Genomic DNA, 12,416 nt, shown 5'->3' with positions numbered 1-12,416 from the left:
CATCTTCTGATGTTGAAAGGAAGTAAGCATTATGTGTCTTTTCCTCCCAGCTGAGCTGTGAATCTCTGCAGCTCCTCCAGAGTTACTATGTGCCTCTTGGCTGCCTCTGATTAATGCTCTCCTTGCCAGACCTGTCAGTTTAGGTGGACAGCCATATCTTGGTAGGTTTGCAGTTGGGCCATACTCTTTCTATTTTTGAATAAGGGATTGAACAGTGCTCTGTGAGATGTTCAAAGCTTGGGCTATTTTTTTATAACCTATCCCAGCTTTAACTGCTTGCTGCCCGCCCACCGTCAAATGAGACAGAGCGGTGCAACTCTTGTTCTGGGATGACGTCATATGACGGCATCCCAGAATGGCCTCTTTTGCTTGCCTGCGAGGGTGTGCACCTGCGCTGTGTTGCTAGGAAACGGCTCGACCCCGATCTGTGTAAAGAGCCATGTCCGCGTGTGTGTGTGTGTGTGCGGAGAGATGGATGGATGGATAGATAGATAGATATCAACATAATTTATCAACCAGTGTTTTCCAAACAGTGGTGTAATAGTGTGCATTCAGATCCATGACACTGTTCAAATTCATACACCCGCTCATGCACGCATGTCAAATTTTGATATGCATCTAACTCCGTGCAGCTGCTGCATCCACTTCTGTGAGCTGCCTGCATGCAGTTCTGAGGTGGGGTCACACACAGCAGACAGCTGCTTAGCACATAGGACAGGTCTCAGTGCTTATCTGAATAAGCCCATAACCATGTAAGTGCAATACAGTGATTTTGAGAAAAACTACTTAGGGCTTGTTCACATGTGAGGCAGAGACCACAACTGAGCTGGATTGCTTTTCAGAGGTGTTTCAAAGACAGTAAAGAGGCGATAAGTTGCTTCCTCAACCCCCAATTTAACCCTTTTAAATTCTACGCTACTGTGCTGTACTAGCATGCATTGCATATAATTGTGGAACGGCTGCAGGGTGTCCCTAATAGGACTGTATTGTAATTAGTTGCGTTCAGCAGCAGCATCACCTGCTGAAAGCTGCATGCTGTCTAGGTTTTGCAGTGCCCATGAAATACAGCATCATGACTGTGGCATATGTAAAGTCAGGTCCATAAATATTGAGACATTGACACAATTCTAATCTTTTTGGCTCTACCACAATGGATTTGAAATGAAACAAACAAGATGGGCTTTAACTGCAAACGTTCAGCTTTAATTTGAGGGTATTTACATCCAAATCAGGTGAACAGTGTAGGAGTTACAACAGTTTGTATATGTGCCTCCCACTTTTTAAGGGACCAAAAGTAATGGGACAGATTAACAATCATCCATCAAACTTTCACTTTTTAATACTTGATTGTAAATCCTTTGCAGTCAATTACAGCCTAAAGTCTGGAACCCATAGACATTCCCAGATGCTGGGTTTCATCCCTGGTGATGCTCTGCCAGGCCTCTGCTGCAACTGTTTTCAGTTCCTGCTTGTTCATGGGGCATTTTCCCTTCAGTTTTGTCTTCAGCAAGTGAAATGCATGCTCAATCGGATTCAGATCAGGTGATTGACTTGGCTATTGCATAACATTTCACTTCTTTCCCTTAAACTCTTTGGTTGCTTTCGCAGTATGCTTCGGGCCATTGTCCATCTGCACTGAGAAGCGCTGTCCGAGGAGTTCTGAAGCATTTTGCTGAATATGAGCAGATAATATTGCCCAAAACACTTCAGAATTCATCCTGCTGCTTTTGTCAGCAGTCACATCATCAATAAATACTAGAGAACCAGTTCCATTGGCAGCCATACATGCCCACGCCATGACACTACCACCACCACGCTTCACTGATGAGGGGGTATGCTTTGGATCATGAGCAGTTCCTTTCCTTCTCCATACTCTTCTCTTCCTATCACTCTAGTACAAGTTGATCTTGGTCTCATCTGTCCATAGGATGTTGATCCAGAACTGTTTAAGGCTTTTCTAGATGTTTGGCAAACTCGAATCTGGCCTTCCTGTTTGAGGCTCACCAATGGTTTACATCTTGTGGTGAACCCTCTGTATTCAATCTCGTGAAGTCTTCTCTTGATTGTTGACTGTGACACACATACACCTACCTCCTGTTTTTTTTTCCCCTAAAAAGTGGGAGGCACATATACAAACTATTGTAATTCCTACGCCGTTCACGTGGTTTAGATGTAAATACCCTCAAATTAAAGCTGAAAGTCTGCAGTTAAAGCACATCTTGTTCATTTCATTTCAAATCCATTGTGGTGGAGCCAAAAAGATTAGAATTGTGTTGATGTCATAATATTTATGGACCTGACTGTACATCCGTGTCCAGCTGTATGTTTAGTATTCAGGCAGGGGGTCAACCACCTGGTTTAACTGCCCACTGCTCCAAGCTGCACATGCGAATAACCCTTTAAAGTGACTAAGCACAATATAATCAATCCAAAGGAGATACAGAACAATACACTTGTGCCAATGTATGCAGTATGCATAAAGTATATTGCCACTTTTGCAGCCAAATTAGGATAACACCTACTTTATATTTTTTTACATTTTCTCATAATATTATTTAAAAAAATATTTTAAAAACCCGTTTATCTCTTGTTGTTTATGAGGGCTGGAGAGCTGTGTTTGTCATAATTAACTTTGTTCAGCAGGCACTAGACAAAATTTGAACCATTAATGGCCAGGCTGAATGTACCATCAATTTATCAACTTATGTACAACCAGCCTGCTGGATTCTCTTGCGATTATCGATAGCGGCTGCTTAAGTCGCTAGTGGTGGTCACCGCCCACCCCCCCCCCCCCCCCATCGGGAGAAGACCATGGCCCGGCAGGAGGTTTTCCCCATCAACCCATGGTTGCAGCAAAGAAATTTGCTCAGTGTATGGTTAGCCTTATCCTTTCTAACGGGACAGACGTGCTAAATGTATTTAGAATTTTTTGCAGTCTTTCATGACACATAGAAGAGGATTTACTAAAATAAGTGATAGTGCTGATTTTCATCTGCTTTTCCTGCCTTCTACAAATTCATTTTGAGGCAGCCTATCATAAAGGGTCCGAAGGAATATGGGTGGGTGGGTGGGAAATTTGGGTGGGTGTTACGTAGTGTGCAAGCTCTAACACCTGAGAAAAGGGGGGAAAAGAGTGAGAGAGGCAGGCAGAGGGGTGGGGGAGGGGGGTGTAGAATCAAATGGCAAGCAAAAAAAGGAAAGAGTCTCAGAATGACCGCTTCAGTGCAATTTTCTGGATAGGTACTTAGGTAGGTCTGCATGAAAAAAAAACAGTTGGTGTCTTGCCTTTGTTTGCTCTTCATAAATGGTATGAGGAAGTCTTCCTGGGGTACAGGTAAAGCAAGGCCATTTCCAGTCTTCTGGCCAACAGTTATGAAATGATTTTTTCTTTCTGAAACTCAGGCCCCTTTCACACTACTGCGACTTCAAAGTCATGCAATTTTACCACAATTTCAGGGAATGCCTGTGTAACTCACATCAAAGTTGGACCAAAGTAGTGCAGGGGTTACTTTGAATTAGGCACGACTTGAAGTCGTACTAATATGAATGGTTGTCATTGGAAATCATCGGGAACGACTTGTCCCACAATTTAGGATTGCAAAGTACCATGACAAGTCGTACAAGTGTGAAAGGGGCCTCACACGGGCACTCAGTTTGGTGCGGTTTATTTCTTTGCTGGCTCTAGCAGTGCCCTACATTTATTCCAGCAGCTGAAAGCAGTTGTTTCTAACGTAGCCTCACAGCCTGCATGCAACATATGTCCCGTCCATGACTATATGAATGTCTTCTGAGGCTGTTTGTCATATGGTGCTGTATTTTTATTGTCCCATCACAGCTTGCAGCTATAAGAGTAATGTAGAGTATATAGCATATACATGCAATCCTGATACTTTTGCTTGCATTTCCACTTTAACCACTTGAACTTGAGTCTTTTTCTTTTTCTTTTTTATCTACAGGAAATAAGGGAGAAAGATAAAGGAGAACAGAATCCTAATCGCATCAACCTTAATATTGATTCTCAACAAGTACAAAGTGATGTTTTAATGAAGAAGGCAGATTCTTATGCTTTTTATTATACATAACAGTATATCAAATTTAAAAAAAAAGGCAATCGTATGTTCATATCATAATGGAGGTCAAGTGTTTTTGAGTATATATTGAATTTTAAATCCTAACTATACTTTAACAGCCCATTATAAAATTAGATTGTATGCTTGTATATTACATTGTATATATTACTGTAGTTCTATAAGAATGATTTTCATTTTCAATGAATTGTTATTGAAATATTTTGATTTTGAAAATATAAACATTGGTACAATTAACAAAATATTGATTACATTAAATGGTAGTATTAGTTGAATTTACATGTCAGATCTTAGTATTTCTTGTAGTTACAAGCATTTAAAGATTTAAGTAGGCTATATGTTTTTAGAAAGACTAAGGTGTTACAATCAATTTTAACAATTATATAATCAAGAGCAACAAAAAATTTAAAAGTTGTTCAACTTTTAACTTTTAGAGTAAATTGTAATAAACAAATAATATTAATTACTACGAGATTCAGTTACTTATAATAGGACATTAGAGCTTACTAACTACTATTGTATTATAATTGAGCATTATAAAAGTGAATGTTTCGCTACCATTTTGTTATGTAATTATAAATAGGAGAAGACAGGATAGAATAAGGAGAGAAGAAAAGACTAAAAGGAAAGTAAAGATAAGAGGAAAAGAAAAAAAAAGTCTGGATTAGTAGAGGTTTCCGGGGATTTCTTAGTAACAATATATACATAGTATCTATTTAGCAATTATTCAAAACAAAATTATATAGTTACCAAGGTCTAAGTAAAGAAGAAGTCAAATTAGGAGAAAGAGTCTCAAGTTTCAAACCTCAAATTTAGGTATGGTATCATTGGATATGGCATCTTTTTTCGAGAGGATCATGGCTTGATGTATTCTATTCATAGCTTCAGAAAGCATTAATGATGAGGTCTTCCATGCTTTGGTGATGGTCTGCTTTGCGGCTGTGGTAATTTGTAGGAGTTTAAATTGTGTATAGGATATTTGGGTAGGCTTTAAATTTAGAAGCGCAATTGTCGAATCTGGGATGATAGTTTTCTTGAATAATTTAGAGAGCATTAGGAATATTTCTTTCCAATAATTTTTTGCTATATGGCAATCCCAAAAGATATTAAAATGCGCTCCTGGATCACCACAGCTGCAAAAGCAAAGTGGAGAGTATTGTGGAACATGTTTTGCAATCCTAACAGGGACCAGATACCAACGCATAAGTACGTTATAGTTCACCCCTAAGGCTACTACATTTTGAGAAGATAGTTTGGTATTGGCCCAGAATTTATCTCATTTGGATGAGTGCATGTGAAAACCAAGATCATTCTCCCATTTTTCACATAGGAGGGTGTTTTTGTATCATGCAAAGCATTCAGGTGACTATACAACATCGACACGAGCCCCTTTGAATGGGGGTCATTTTTACAAATAAGTTCAAAATGCGTTATGTCACATAGATTATCTCTACCTTGTATAAATGGCATAACATTTTTTTGATCTGTAGATAACAAAGTTCTAAATCTGAAATTTGATGGGTTTCACATATTTCAGGAAAGGTTTTAAGTGAAGTGGTCATTTAAGTCAGCAGAAATCAATTTTTTTAAAGTTTTAGGAGATGTATGAGCCGGGTAGAAAAGTAGATTTCTCATAAATGATACAAGTATATGCGGAGATTGTAGTCTTTTAATTACTTTGAAACTATCCCATATAGCAATTGTATGTTTAGTAATCCTATTTTTTATTGTATGTTCAAAAAGGTAGACCACATTAGATTTGGTATGGACATCGGATCACAATTGATTGATTCAATCACTACCCAGAGGGGAACCTCATGTTTCGTGTGATATTTAGGAATATGTGCTATTTGTGCTGCATGGAAATAATCTGTAAAGTTAGGCAAACCTAATCCTCTAAGTTTAGAAAGATAAAGAGTGTGGGAAGGTAAGAGATTTTGAGGAGCTCCATATGAATGCTTGTGTTTTACGTTGTAGGTTCCTAAGGAAGTTTGCCGGGATAGGAATGGGTAATACACAAAAGAGATATAACATTTTAGGCAATACAGTCATTTTTATTACATTTATTTTACCAATCCATGATATTGACAAAGAGGACCATTTTTTAAGAAAATTTATAATTTTTCGTAGTAGTGGAGGATAGTTAGCAGAGAAGATATCAGATATATTGGGGGTAAGAGTAATACCTAGATACGTGAGGTGAGACGTTGACCATGTAAAGGGGAGAGATGTTAGTCCAGAAATGTGGGCAAAGTGATCTAGTTTACTTATAAGATTGGGAGCAGAAATATGAGGGGAAGACATAACAATGAATATATCAGCAAATAGACATAATTTGTGTTGATGGCCTGCTAAATCTATGCCCTTGATTGAGGGGTCTGAACGGATAGCCTGGTAAAGAGGTTCAATGAGTAAGGCAAATAAGAGTGGGGGAGAGAGGACAACCCTGACTTGTTCCTCTATTTATGTCAAACATGTCTGATTTGTATCCTGCATACTTACCATATGCCTTGGGATTATTGTGAAGTGACCCAGCTTAGAAAATGAGGGCCAAAGCCCCATTTTTGTAGAGCAAAATTTAAGTAGGGCCATGTCACTCAAATGCTTTTTTGATAACTAATGATAGGAGACACAGAGGTATTCGCCTTGTTTTAGCTTCTTGAATCAATAATGATGCTCTACGGACATTATCCGCTCCTTGTCGTAAAGGGATGAAACCTACTTGATCTTTGCTTATTAATGAACCAATTATATTAAGACGAGACACCATTACTTTCGCTAGTAGTTTTATATCTAGGTTTAATAAGGATATAGGTCTAAAGTTAGTACAAGATGAGTCATCAGACTGAGGTTTAGGGATCATCAAAATTATTGCTGTTAAAGTTTCCCGTCGGAAGGATTGTTTGTTAAGTAGGGAGTCAAATGCTTTTGTCAGCATGGGAGTCAGTAAATGGTAGAGGGCTGAGAATCCATCAGGGCCTGGCCCTTTATTTAAGGGATTTAATTGCTATTTCGATTTCAATAGGATTTTCAAGGCTATCGTATTGAACTTGAGAAATGGTCGGAAGTTTAACTTGTGAAAAAAATGATTCTGCTGAGGATTGATCAAAGGATCCTTCTTTTTTGTATAAAGAAGTAAGATGTTTATGAAAGATGTGTAATATCTTTACTGGGCTACTAGTATATTTATCATGGGGTATTTTTAGGCGAATTGGCTTAAAGGGGTTATTTAATTTTTTAAGCTCACGTGCAAGACGTGTGCCAGGTTTATTAGCTTTAAAGTAGACATTATGTTTAGATTTACGTATTGTTTTGTCCACCAATTCTGATAGGAATAGGTCAAGATTCAAACTTGCCTTATCAAGCTGTGCTTTTTGACACTGGAGTGGGGTTTGATTGGAAATTTGTGTGGCAGTCATTGAATTCTTTCTAGTTTTTGTTTTTCTTTAAGGTATGATTCTTATCCTAAACAGACCCCTCTAAGAACAGGTTTATGGGCTTCCCACAATGTCAGTGGGGGATATATCAGGAGTATCATTGTTTCCCAGATTCTTTTATTGCTGATTCTAAGTCAGATGAATGTGACGGGTGTGTGAGAATATAATCGTTTATGTGCCCTGTGGGGTCTTGAGCTTTTGGGATTAAAGAAGTAACGGTTAAAATTATCGCACAATGATCTGTCCAGTATTAGGTTTAATATGAGTTGAGAAATTCTGGTGACATACTTATAGATACGGTATTAGGATATGGTCAATATGGGAAAAAGATTTATGTGGGTGGGAGTAAAAAGAGAATTGACGTTTTGAAGAATTTATTTCACGCCAGGAATCTAGCAATGAATGTTGTTGAAGGAGTCTTTGAAACATACGAGATTGAGAGCTGGATACGGTTGGAGTAGGGGATTTATCTAGATAGGGATATAGAACTTCATTTGAATCACCACATATTAAAAGTGTGCCAATTTTATGCAAATCTATTAAATGTAGCAAGTGAAAAAGGAATGATGTTGGTCTTTTATTAGGTGCATAATAGGAAACAATTGTGAGTGGGATATCACATAGGTGTTCCAAAAATATGAGATAGTGGCCTTCTGGATCTTTGATCTCTGTTATGAGGGGGAAAAGGTGTAGTTTGGTGAAATGCTATTAGTACTCCACTGCATTTTGATTTAGCTGAAGCAGTATAAACTTGGGGGTAGCATGTCCCAAAATATTTAGGGGTTGAAGTTTCAGTAAAATGTGTCTCTTGGAGGCACACTATATGGGCTTTTGAGGAGGATAAAGATCTGAATACTTTAATTTGCTTAAGAGGAATGCTTAGACCTTGGAAATTTAGGGTTAGGACATTTAAAAGGAGCCATATATAATTTTCACATAAGATATATTGATATATTTCTGTTATCAGGTGCGGAATCAAAGAAACCCCAGGGAAAGATCGGATAAAAGAAAAAAGGAGAAGTAGAATATGAGAGAAGAAAGAAAGAATAAGAGTTTTATATTTAAAATAAGTTACAATTACTAATATATGTATAAAAATAAAACAATGGCGTACTGAGCACGCAAATCTGCTAGCTCAGAGGCACAAAGTCTATCCGAGGAGGCCCCTCACACTGTAACCCAAGTGGAGGAGAGTCCTAGGACAGAAAAATGGGGGCAGCAGTGACCAATTCTCGGGTCCCCTGTGCCCAAATTTATGAAAAAATAAAAAAAAATGTATTTAGACATCCGATTTTGGCTATATTCCTTAAAAAATAAGCAAACACAAGAATCAGATTGAATAGTATTCCTTTTAACAAATCCTAAATTAATTATATATGAATATTTTAGTGTAAGGTTATATACCTTAACTTATCACATATTAAGAATTTGAAATATTTAAAATTAAAGATAAGATAGGTGAACCGTTAAGTTGAATGAGCTTCAGAGAGAAATGCAAAATGCATTGTCCAGTGGGTCCAAATCTGGAGAATTGAATCTACCCCTTTTTGATGCACTTTGTCTGCTTCTGTCAGTTACAGGCTTAGATGCACTTTGTGGAGAAATAGAGGTTGTACGTCAGTCGACAAGCGCTAGTAGAGGACCCATTGTATAGATGAAGTTTATGCAAACAACTGTAATTCTTCAGAGCATCTGGTTGAATATTTGGTGCCTTGAAGTGTAAAACTAATAGAAAATGGGAAACCCCATTGATAAGGGATATGGTGGTGTTGGAGATTTTGGAGCAAAGGTTTCATTGCGCGCCGTTTAGCAACTGTTATTGGGGATAGGTCAGCAAAAATCTGGTATGAATGACCTTGAAAAGTAAAAGAGTCTTTGTTCCTGGCAGCTGTCATAAGTTGCGCTTTTGTGCGAAGAAAGGGGAACTTTACAATTATGTCACGAGGGGGACCTTCAGCTTTGCGTGGCGCCAAAGCTCTATGGATTCTGTCCATTTCCAATCTTTCAATTTGGATTGATGGTGTTAATTCCTGAAAAAGAGAAGTCATAGTCGATTGAAAGTCAATGATTGACTCAGGTATACCTCGCATGCGGAGGTTTGAACGACATGCCCTGTTCTCAAAATCTTCTAACGTGCTTGCAGCGTTACATTTTCATCTTTAAGGGACTCCAATTCATTGTCATATGATAGTACATTCGTTTCAAAGTCATCCATTCTGTTTTCCAATTCAGCTGTGCGTTGGCCTAAATCACGTATTTATTTTGTCAGTTTCTCTGTAATTTGGTCAGAGATCTGCTTTAAAGCTTTCTGTAGAATTTTCTCTATTTGCTTTACTATATTCGGGTGTAATGTATCTGCTTGTTGTGGCTGGGAGCTGCCGCTGTATTCACTTTCTGTGTTATACAGTTCCTGAGGTAAATGCAGCTGTTCCTTGTCAGCGCGTGTCTTAGCTGTGTGAGGAGAATTTGACTGAGCCATATTACAGGAGCCTCTCAGCGTTTTTTCCTTGTGGCTTTTCACTTTTGTTTTGCCTCGGGCAGCTCCTAAAACCATTCTATTTGGTTCACAGGGTATTAAGGAGGATATTAGTATGCTTTCTGTTTAGTTACCCTGCCATTCGGGCGTCTGTGGTGGCCGCAAATTCCCAGGAAGAACAGAGCCTCAGCAGGACATGTCTGACACTGTCCGCTCCATGCATGCACCCCCGTTTCAATCTTTTTATTAAAGTTTTCAACTAACAAACAGGCTCTCCAGCAAGGGGAAAAACAACAGAATACCAGTGTAGGCACTTGGAATTTGAACACAGTTAATGCTTTACTAAACCCACAACAAAAGCAGTCTGTATATGCAGAAAAGCATGCTTATTCTACTCAGTGTGGAACCTAAGGGTTTAGCCCAGCCAATTGTGTAAAAAGACTGATCCTGTCTTCTTTGACCTTCCTCTTCTTCCACAGTCCCCAATCCACCTCCTGATAGTACAGAGCCTTGAGGGCACTCTCTACATACTCAGTTTGGTGTGTATTGCTAGAGGGGTTTTTTTTTGTTTTGTTTTTTGGACGGTGCAGGTGATCAGCACAGGGCCAATTAGCACTGTCCAGACAGAGGGTTAGGAGTCATACAGCTTCATAGGACAGTCAGAAGAGAATGAAAACTCCTCCTACAAGCTTTAACCAGACACTGATAGAAGTCACAAGACCGCTATATATTACTGATGAGAAAAGGTATGTAGCAGGTAAAATTTACTATAAAAAATGTACATACATGTACAGATAATAGGGGAAGAGAATGTCACCAGGAGGAAAAAGGGAAAATACATTAAAATTTACATTTTGGAACAGAGCTATTTCAGTTTTTTTTTTTTTTCAAATATAACTTTTATTGAGAATTACAAGAAAAGGAGTACAGAGAAGTACAGTACAGTCCTGGAGATTTTAACATCTGTTACCTGTGCATATTATGGTGAAGGTTTGTATCCAAAACCCTGTGAGTTTGGAGCATTGCCACCATAAATGGAACATAGTGCCTAATTGGCCACAATGCCTAAAACACAGAAGAGAGGCTTGTGGATCTATTTTGGCCATATACGACCAGAACCTAGAATCAGATTATGCACAATTGTCTGCCAATCCTCCATGTCTAAGGTGGAGCCCAGGTCATGTTCTCATTGAGTAATATAGAAAAGTTTGCGTAAAGGGCACATGAGAAGCTCATAGAGGATAGATATATGACCTGTGACAAATATGGTAGCCTTGTAGGAATACTCAAATGTTGTAAGAGTAGCCAAGCCCTTAAGCTTTTTTAGTTTGGTCTTTATGAAAGATGTGATTTGATGAGTAGGCTATTTTTAAAATAATCAAGAGAATAAAGCCCTGTAAGAACTCCTATTCGCAGTAGCCCTTTATTTTCCCACCACTGGAAAAAAAACGTGGTTGCAGACCTGGGGGAAACGGCGGGTTATTGAGTAGGAGACATGAGAAATGAAAGGACCTCCACAATAGGGAGGTGTGAGAGGAGGTAGAAAGGAAAAGAAGTGAGGAGGGTGGAAAAAGGGGTCATAGAAGACCCCCCCAAGCTAGGACCTTAAGGCTCGTGCTATAAAAATGCTCTTCAATTCCTTGACTATTAAACACTTGATATATTTCAAAAGTTAGCATCTTTAAATGGGCATATGTAACACATACAGAAATGCACATAGCCCCAGGTAAATTGAACATTTTCCATAAGCTTTCAAGAGAGCTACTAAAATTTGTATTAAGCCATTTACGTATGAAGCATCTAGTCAGGTTTTTTTTCAGTACCTAGACTGACCAGGATGCAGTTTGAAATGAGTTTGTTGCTCCCTTCCCTATTTAGAACTTTCCTGGATGTGCCTAAGACTTTCTGTCCCCAGTCATGTGATTAATGCTTAAGTTATTACAGGAAACCCCTGTTTGTCTTTGTGTGCCAGCAATGTTTTCATTAAATGGTCATATAAACACACGCACATTGTTCTTTTTGTACATATTTCTTGCCTGTTACGGATGTGAAAAATAAACTTTATGTTCAACTGATACAAGAGACGTTTCCCGATTACTCAAAGATTTTTTTTTTGTGTGTGTTGAAAGGGGTCATAACTTAAAACGTGGCATGAGCTATGCACATCATAATAATAATATAAAAATAAAATGGAAACATGTTTGTAAGTGTTAAATAAACATGACTATAGAGAATGGTTGAAGCCACCTTAATTTGAGAAGTTATGAAATTGCCAAAACAATAGATTTGGTGGATAATGGGTCTATGTGCAATTTTATTTGTGTCCTTTAATTAGGGGAGCTGGTGGTTTCTTCCTCTGAGCTATCTGAGAACATATAGCCAAGTTCCAGTTTCCAGCCAAAACTTTTTTGTACC

At 38.4% G+C, this 12,416-nt stretch overlaps 1 protein-coding gene across 1 annotated transcript in view; it reads left to right on the top strand.

Moving 5' to 3' along the window:
• The window catches only part of PLVAP (plasmalemma vesicle associated protein), a 55,614-nt gene extending 43,533 nt beyond the window's left edge, over positions 1-12,081 (top strand). The window contains exon 5 of the mRNA XM_077475429.1: positions 3,957-12,081. The gene's annotated coding sequence lies outside the window, so the exon portion shown is untranslated. The remainder of the gene's footprint in view (positions 1-3,956) is intronic.
• The last annotated feature ends 335 nt before the right edge of the window (positions 12,082-12,416 follow it).

This window comes from Lithobates pipiens, unplaced genomic scaffold (genome assembly GCF_037356315.1).
Source record: "Lithobates pipiens isolate NorthernLeopardFrog02 unplaced genomic scaffold, aLitPip1_a1.2 Scaffold_13, whole genome shotgun sequence".
NCBI classification, from domain to species: domain Eukaryota; kingdom Metazoa; phylum Chordata; class Amphibia; order Anura; family Ranidae; genus Lithobates; species Lithobates pipiens.
This window is presented reverse-complemented; position numbering and strand designations above follow the sequence as displayed.